Source organism: Mustela putorius, unplaced genomic scaffold, assembly GCF_011764305.1.
Source record: "Mustela putorius furo isolate JIRA1106 unplaced genomic scaffold, ASM1176430v1.1 tig00004028_pilon_pilon_pilon, whole genome shotgun sequence".
In the NCBI taxonomy this organism is placed as follows: domain Eukaryota; kingdom Metazoa; phylum Chordata; class Mammalia; order Carnivora; family Mustelidae; genus Mustela; species Mustela putorius.
The window spans coordinates 286987-294299 of NW_025422164.1; the positions used below are offsets into that span (position 1 = coordinate 286987).

Here is a 7313-nt window from a genome sequence, read left to right on the forward strand (position 1 = left end):
AGAAAAATAAAAGAAGATGGGATTGGGAGGGAGACAAACCATAAAAGACTGAATCTCACAAAACAGACTGAGGGTTTCTGGGGGGAGGTGTGTTGGGAGAGGATGGTGGGGGTATGGACATTGGGGAGGGCAGGTGCTATGGTGAGTGATGGTGAGTGCTGTGAAATGTGTAAACCTGGTGATTCACAGACCTGTACCCCTAGGGATAAAAACACATTATATGTTTATAAAAAATTAAAAAAAAATAATTTAAAAAATCCATTAAAGAAAAAAGACATATTGCACGCCCAGAGCTAATCTCATATTCAATCAAAAAAGTTTGAAAGTTTTCCCCTTAAAGATCAGAAAAAAGACAAGTGTGTCCACTTTCACTACTCTCATTTGAGATAGTACTGGATGTCTTAGCCAGAGAAAAAAGGAACACAAAGAAATAAAAGACTAAAAAAAAAAGGAAGAAGTAAAATTTTCTTTTTTTGGATAACATGAACTTACATGTAAAAGAATCCTAAAAAATTCACAAAAAATTTTGAATAAACAAATTTAGTAAAGCTGCGAAATACAAGATCAATATATAAAAGACAAGAATTTTGTTTTGTTTCTTTTTTTTTTAATATGGAATGCTTCCCAGTTTTCCATGTCATCCTTGTCCAGTGATCAAGCTAATCTTCTCTGCATCATTCCAATTTTAGTATATGTGCTGCCAAAGTAAGCACAAGACAGGAGCATTTTAACACTCTAATGATGAACTGTCTGAAAAAATGAAGAGAACAATCTAATTCACAATAGCATCAAAACTAATAAAATACTTAGCAAAAGATTTAACTACGAAGATGAAAGATCTGTACCCCATAAACTATGACATTGATAAAGAAATTGAAGGAGACTTAAATGGAAAGATAGCTCATATTTATGAATGGTAAGAATTAACATTGTTATAATGTCCATACTACCGAAAACCATCTGTAAATTCAATTCCTATCTAAAATCCAATGTTAGGGGCACCTGGGTGGCTCAGTGGGTTAAGTCGCTGCCTTTGGCTCAGGTCATGATCCCAGGGTCCTGGGATCGAGCCCTGCATCAGGCTCTCTGCTCAGCAGGAAGCTGCTATCTCTTCTCTCTCTGCTTGCCTCTCTGCCTGCTTGTCATCTCTCTCAGTGAAATAAATAAATAAATAATCTTTAAAAAAACCAATATTTTTTTTTTACAGAAGTAAGTAAAGAATCCTAAAATTTATATGAGACCATAAAAGACAACAAATAATTAAAGCAGTTCTGAGAAAGAATAAAGAAGCGAAATTACACTCTTGATTTGAAACTATACTACAAAGCCCTCATGCTCAAAACAATAAAGTATACTGGCATAAAAACAGACCCATAAACAAGTAGAACAGAATTGAGAGTCCGGAAATAAATCCTTTCATACAGTCACCTAATATTTGACAGGGGCCAACATATATAATGGGTAAAGATAGTTTGTTCAATAAATGATATTTAAAACTGAATAGTCACATAAACCAGCATGAAACTGGAACCTTATATTACTCATAAATCTTAACTTGAAATAGATTAAAGACTTAAATGTGATGCATGAAACTAAATTTCCTAAAGGAAAACATAGGAAAAATTCTCCTTGACATTGGTCTTGCCAATAGTTTTGTGGATACCAGGCCAAAAACACAAGCAAAAGAAGCAAAAATAAATGCATCAAACTAAAGTTTCTGCATTGCCAAAAAAAAAAAAAAAAAAAGGGAATGAAAACACAATCCACAGAATGGAAGAAAATACTTACAAATCTTATATCTGAAAAGAGGTTAATAACCAACAGATACAAATAGAAAATAATATATAATTAAAAAATAGCAAAAGTATCTCAATAGACATTTTTTTTCCAAAAAGTTATATAAATGACCAACAGGAGCATTAAAAAGTGCTCAACGTAAAAACTCAGGGCAAAGTCATTATGTTGTTGTTGTTGTTGTTTACCTCTGAAAAACACAGCAATATATTACTACCTATTAGAATATATACTACCAAAAAATTAAAACTAACAAATTTTGGTAAATATTGGGTAAGATGCGGAACTTATGCACTGTGATAGGGATATAAATTTGTATGGAAAACAGTATGGAGATTATTCATATTATTAAAAGTAAAATTACCATATGATTCAGTAATCCCACCTCTAGGTATATATCTAAAGGAAACGAAGTCACTATTCGAAGACATATCTGCACTCTTATGTTCATTATAAAATTATTAACTCTAAGCAAGAGATGGAAATAACTTCAGTATCCATTAATGGATGAATGAATAAAAAAGTATGGTAAATATATACTATGGAATACTACTTAACCATGAAAAATTAAGAAATAATGCCATTTACAACAGCATGGATGGATCTTGAAGGTATTATACTAATTGAAATATTTCAAAGATTTTATATATTTTTTAATTTATGTATTATGATATCCCTTACATACAGAATCTGAAGGAAAAGCAAACTAATGGAAACTTAGAGTTGAGTTGACAAGAGGTGAACCTGGGGTGGAATAAGGTGGTCAAAGGGTACAAACTTGCAACTATAATATGAAAAATTCTGGGGATCTAATGTACAGCATGATGATCATAGTTAATAATATATACATACTTTTTTATTGTGCTTCCCTTTATTAAACTTTGCATATATCACATTCTTACAAGTTGAAAGTTTATAGCAATCTTGTATAAAATAGGTCTGCTGCCACCATTTTTCTAAACATTTGTTCATTTTGTGTCTCTCTGTCACATGTTGGTAAATCTTGCAATATTTCAAGTTTTTTCATCATTATTGTATTTGTTATGGTGATCTGTGATCAGTAATTATGACCCACTGAAATCTCAGAACTAGTTTACTTAAGGTATATACATTGTTTTTCCTTAAAGACATAATGCTATTGAACAGTACAGTATAGTGTTTATTTTTTATATGCACTGGGAAACATAACTTTTTATTTGCACTGGGAAACCAAAAAAAATAATAATGATTTGACTTAGTTAATTGAGATAATCGCTTTATTGAGGCAGTCTGGAACAAATCCCACAAGACCTCTGAAGTTCATCTCTACTGTACTATATACATAAAAGTTGCTAAGAGAGTAGATCTTAAAATTCCTTACCATACATGCATAAAAAACAGTGGCAACTATATGAGATAGTAGATGTATTAACATTTTTATGTAGATTATATTGCAATACAGATGTATGCCAATTTATCAAATGGTACAAAATTTACACAATGTTAAAAGTTTGCAGTGTTATAAGAAATCATTTCTTAAATTTACAAATTATAATATGTCAATTATTTTTCAATAAAGCTGGAAATAACTTTTTGTAGAATTAATCTATTTTTCAAAAAAGGAATTAAGGAAGTAGAAACTGCAACTAAGTCTGAAATAATGAAATACAACATCCATTTTAGTTATATACACTGTGACAAACACTATTAGTTAGTTTACAATGAAGGAATACTTATGAAGCATGAAGGATGGTCTATAAATAAGGCTGAAAGAGCTCAGTTTTAAGGTTTAAATTTAAAATCTTCTTTTGAAATACTAAACTGACCACCCAGTTTTCCAAACCTAAATGTCTTAACTGCATGAATTTATTTCATACAACTCTATAATCTAGTTTCATAAGAAAGCAGCATGCAAATTTTGAATAAGACAGACTTGCTTAAGTTTCTTTATGTTCAACAGTAAAGGACACTTCCCCAAAAATAAATAGAAGAAAAATCAGCATATTTATTATGATAATTATTTTTCATAATGAGATTCGTATTGAATTAAGGAATATATATCCTCAGAGGGGGTAAAGTAAAATGAAATTTATTTTGGTAAATGTGTCTATGAATAGTCAATACAATGCCTCAATATAAATGAATATTATCATTTTGAACAATTTAATTACTATTATTAGAATTATTATAAGTATAAAAATAGCTATCATTTTAGCATGGAATAAGAGACTCTCATGCTCCATGCTTCATTACATCCACACAACAACTCTGCATAATAAGTATTATCATCACCATTTCATGGGTGAAAAAACTGAGGCTAACACATTTAGATAACTGGTTTATGATTACATGGCTGATAAAGATGCATCACACTAATTTAGGCTTTATGATTTCAGAACTGTACTCTTTGCACTGCACATTCTATTACTCTGTAAATACTTGGCTTGTTTTCATTTAGTTCTTTAATTTTATTCATGTGGCGATGGCTTAAAGCTTCATTTAAAGGAAGCGTAAACAATTCATTTCGCCAAAAGCTCACAAGAATTAAAAACGTCATGGATCTAATGTAGACATGGATGTCATTAGTTAATGGGTAACTATATATTTTCCACTCTAGTGAGATAACAATCAGAGTATTTTTCTAAGTTTTAGTCTCTGAGTGTTAAAAAGGACTTTGTTAAAATAGAAATATTCAGACAAAGGTGATCTAAAGTCTGGATCAGGTCACCTTAAGATAAATATTAGGAAACTGAGGAAACAAATGGAGATTTGAACACTGAGCTATGATATAATGAATGGTTTAAAGTATTTAGTAGAGCATAGAAAAGCCCCTTAAAGCCTGGTCTTAGCCTAGGATTGCAGCTTCTGGGATATCTGTCTATCTATCATCTACCTACCTATCTATCTATCTATCTAGATATAAATTTGAAAATTTTTTATACAGGAGGGGATGAGGTGGGCAGGGCACGTGCTCCTCTCTTAGGAAGAACTCTGGGCAGAAAGCATGCCTTTCCTGAGCCTCTGGGTCCAAGGAGAGGCGAACATGGCACCCCTGAAAGCAAGGCCCAAGAGACACCAGCTCTCCCGAAGCTCTACTTCCCTGACGCGACAGAAGACTTGCTGGGGAAGCAGCAGAGAAGTACTGTTCGCGCATTCGCTGAGAAATGTTCTGCGGGCTGCTGCTGCCCAGTCTCGAGTTGGGAGAAACCCGCATACAGCGAAAGCCTCTTTGCATGGGCATCTCCGCTGGGAAAGAACAGTGTTCCTTGGGAAATCAGAGTTGGGTTTGGGGCTGCTGCTGCTGCTTGCCTGGCCTAGTCTCTGCAGGTCGGTGGAAGATACCCGCATGGAGCAAAATACCCTTTGCCCTAGCATCCCCTCTGACTGAGAGAGAGGCCACGTGTGGGGAAGGCGCATCACGCCGCCCCCGGAGAAGAGAAGGAGCCGTTGGCCTTGGGGTCGGGAAATACTCGGGAAGCAGGATAGCCTGCCGTGGCACGAACAGCAGGCCGCTGGCATGACAAGTGTCACCCGCTCCCTGTGTGGAGAGATGGAAGCCTGGCTACTAAGGAGACATGAGGGAACGTCTAGGGCAGGGTCGCGTGCTCCACTCTAAGGCAGGAGTCTGGTCAGAAGGCACGCCTGTCCTGAGCCTCTGGTCCCAAGGGGACAGCATCTCCTTGGCCACCTGTCCCAAGGGCAGACTTGGGCTTGCCACCAGGTGCCATTCCCGGAACTCGCAGAAACAGCCCCAAGGAGAAACGGGCAGTCACATGCCGTCTTCCACGAAGATGTGGCAGGGAATTGGGTGGCAGTGCGTGTGGCAGGGAAGGATTGGAGACAGTCCCACACAGTTCCCCATCCCAGTGCACGGGTCGTGTGCAGTGATCCTGTCGCCTCCTCTCTCCTGTGGTGAAGTACTGGCCTAGACCCCGAGTCTACCTGAGTACCGGACAAAAGGCAAAGCCTTACCTACCCCAGGAGATGGTAATAGGCATAGAGTGCCATGCTAGGACACGCACGCAGCTGCAGGGTTGTGACTGTGTCTGCTTAGTTCGGCTTACCAAGGTAAATATCGGGCGTGAACTTAGAGCCCGGGAAAGCAAGTGCCAAGAGGCAGCTCTCCCGCGGCTCTTCTTCCCTGCCGCGACAGAGCGAAAACCCAAATTCCTGCTGAGGAAGCAGCAGTGAAGTGCGGTTCATGACAAGCTGAAAACCTCTGCGAAAGCATAGCAGTCGCTGGGAAATCAGAGTCGGTTCTGTGGGCTGTTGTTGCTGCTTGCCTTAGCCTAGTATTCATAGAAGGATGGGAGAAACCCGCATAGAGCGAAAGCCTCTTTGTCCGGCATCCCCTCTGGGAAAGCACAGCATTCTTGGGGAAATCAGAGTCCACTCTGAGGGATGCTCCTGTTTGCCTGAGCTGGTCTCCACAGCACGGTGTAATAAATTCGCATTGAGCGAAATCCTCTTTGCCTGGGCATCCCCTCTGCCTGAGAGAGAAGCGTGGTAGCGCCTCTGGAAAGAGCCTTAAGGAAAGGGACACTTCTTTCACTGGGCTCCCCCGGAGCATCTGTGGAAGGTGCAGCACGCTCCCCAGGGAGAAGAGCAGGAGCCGTTAGCTTTCTGGTCTGCAAACGGTTGAGAAGCAGGAGAGCCAGCCCTGGCAGGCACAGCGGCCGGTGGCAATACAAGTGTCTCACGTTCCCTGTGCAGAGAGACGGAAGCCTGGCTGCTAAGGAGACAGGAAGAGATGAGAATGCCAGGGCGCGAGCTCCACTCTTAGGAAGGAGTCTGGGTAGAAAGCATGCCTGTCCTGAGCCTGTGGACCAAGGAGACAGTAGCTCCTTGGCCATCTGTCCCTGGGGCAGACATGCTCTAGCCACGGGGCACCTACCCTGAACTCGCAGAAACAGCTCCCTGAAATAACGGGGAGTCAGATGCCGTCTTCCTCCAGGATGTGGAAGCTTGGAGGAGGCACGGGGTTTAAGGGGAAGGAGTGGGTACAGTCCGCCAAAGCTCCCTATTCAGTGTACGGGCGGTGTGCAGGGATCCTGTCACCTCTCCTTTCCTGTGGGAAAGCACTGGCCTAGTCCGCGAGTTCGCCTGAGTGCCAGAGTAAAAGGCCAAGCGATGCCTACACTGGGAGATGGTAGTGTGCATAGATTGCCATCCTAGGCTACGCATGCTACTGTAGGGTTGTGGCTGTGTCTGCTTAGTTCCGCCTGGAAGGGTGAACCCAGGATGTGAACAATGAGCCAGGGAAAGCATGGCCCAAGAGGCACCAGCTCTCCCGAAGCTCTTCTTCCCTGACGCGACTGAAGCCTTGCTGAGGAAGAGGCAGCGAAGTGCTGTTCGCTCCAAGCCAAAGCCTCTGCGAAAGCTAGAATTCGCTGAGAAATGTTCTGCGGGCTGCTGCTGCTTGCCTGAGCCCTGACTTGCGGTGGGAGAAAACCGCATACAGCGAAAGCCTCTTTGCCTGGGCATCTCCCCTGGGAAAGCACAACATTCCTTGGGAAATCAGAGTTGGGTTTGGGGCTGCT

At 40.2% G+C, this 7313-nt stretch overlaps 1 non-coding gene across 1 annotated transcript; it reads right to left on the minus strand.

Moving 5' to 3' along the window:
* Nucleotides 1-606: 606 nt before the first annotated feature.
* Nucleotides 607-713, minus strand: LOC123389779. The gene has a single exon (XR_006604411.1). It is a non-coding gene; the product is annotated as a U6 spliceosomal RNA (small nuclear RNA).
* Between the last annotated feature and the right edge of the window lie 6600 nt (nucleotides 714-7313).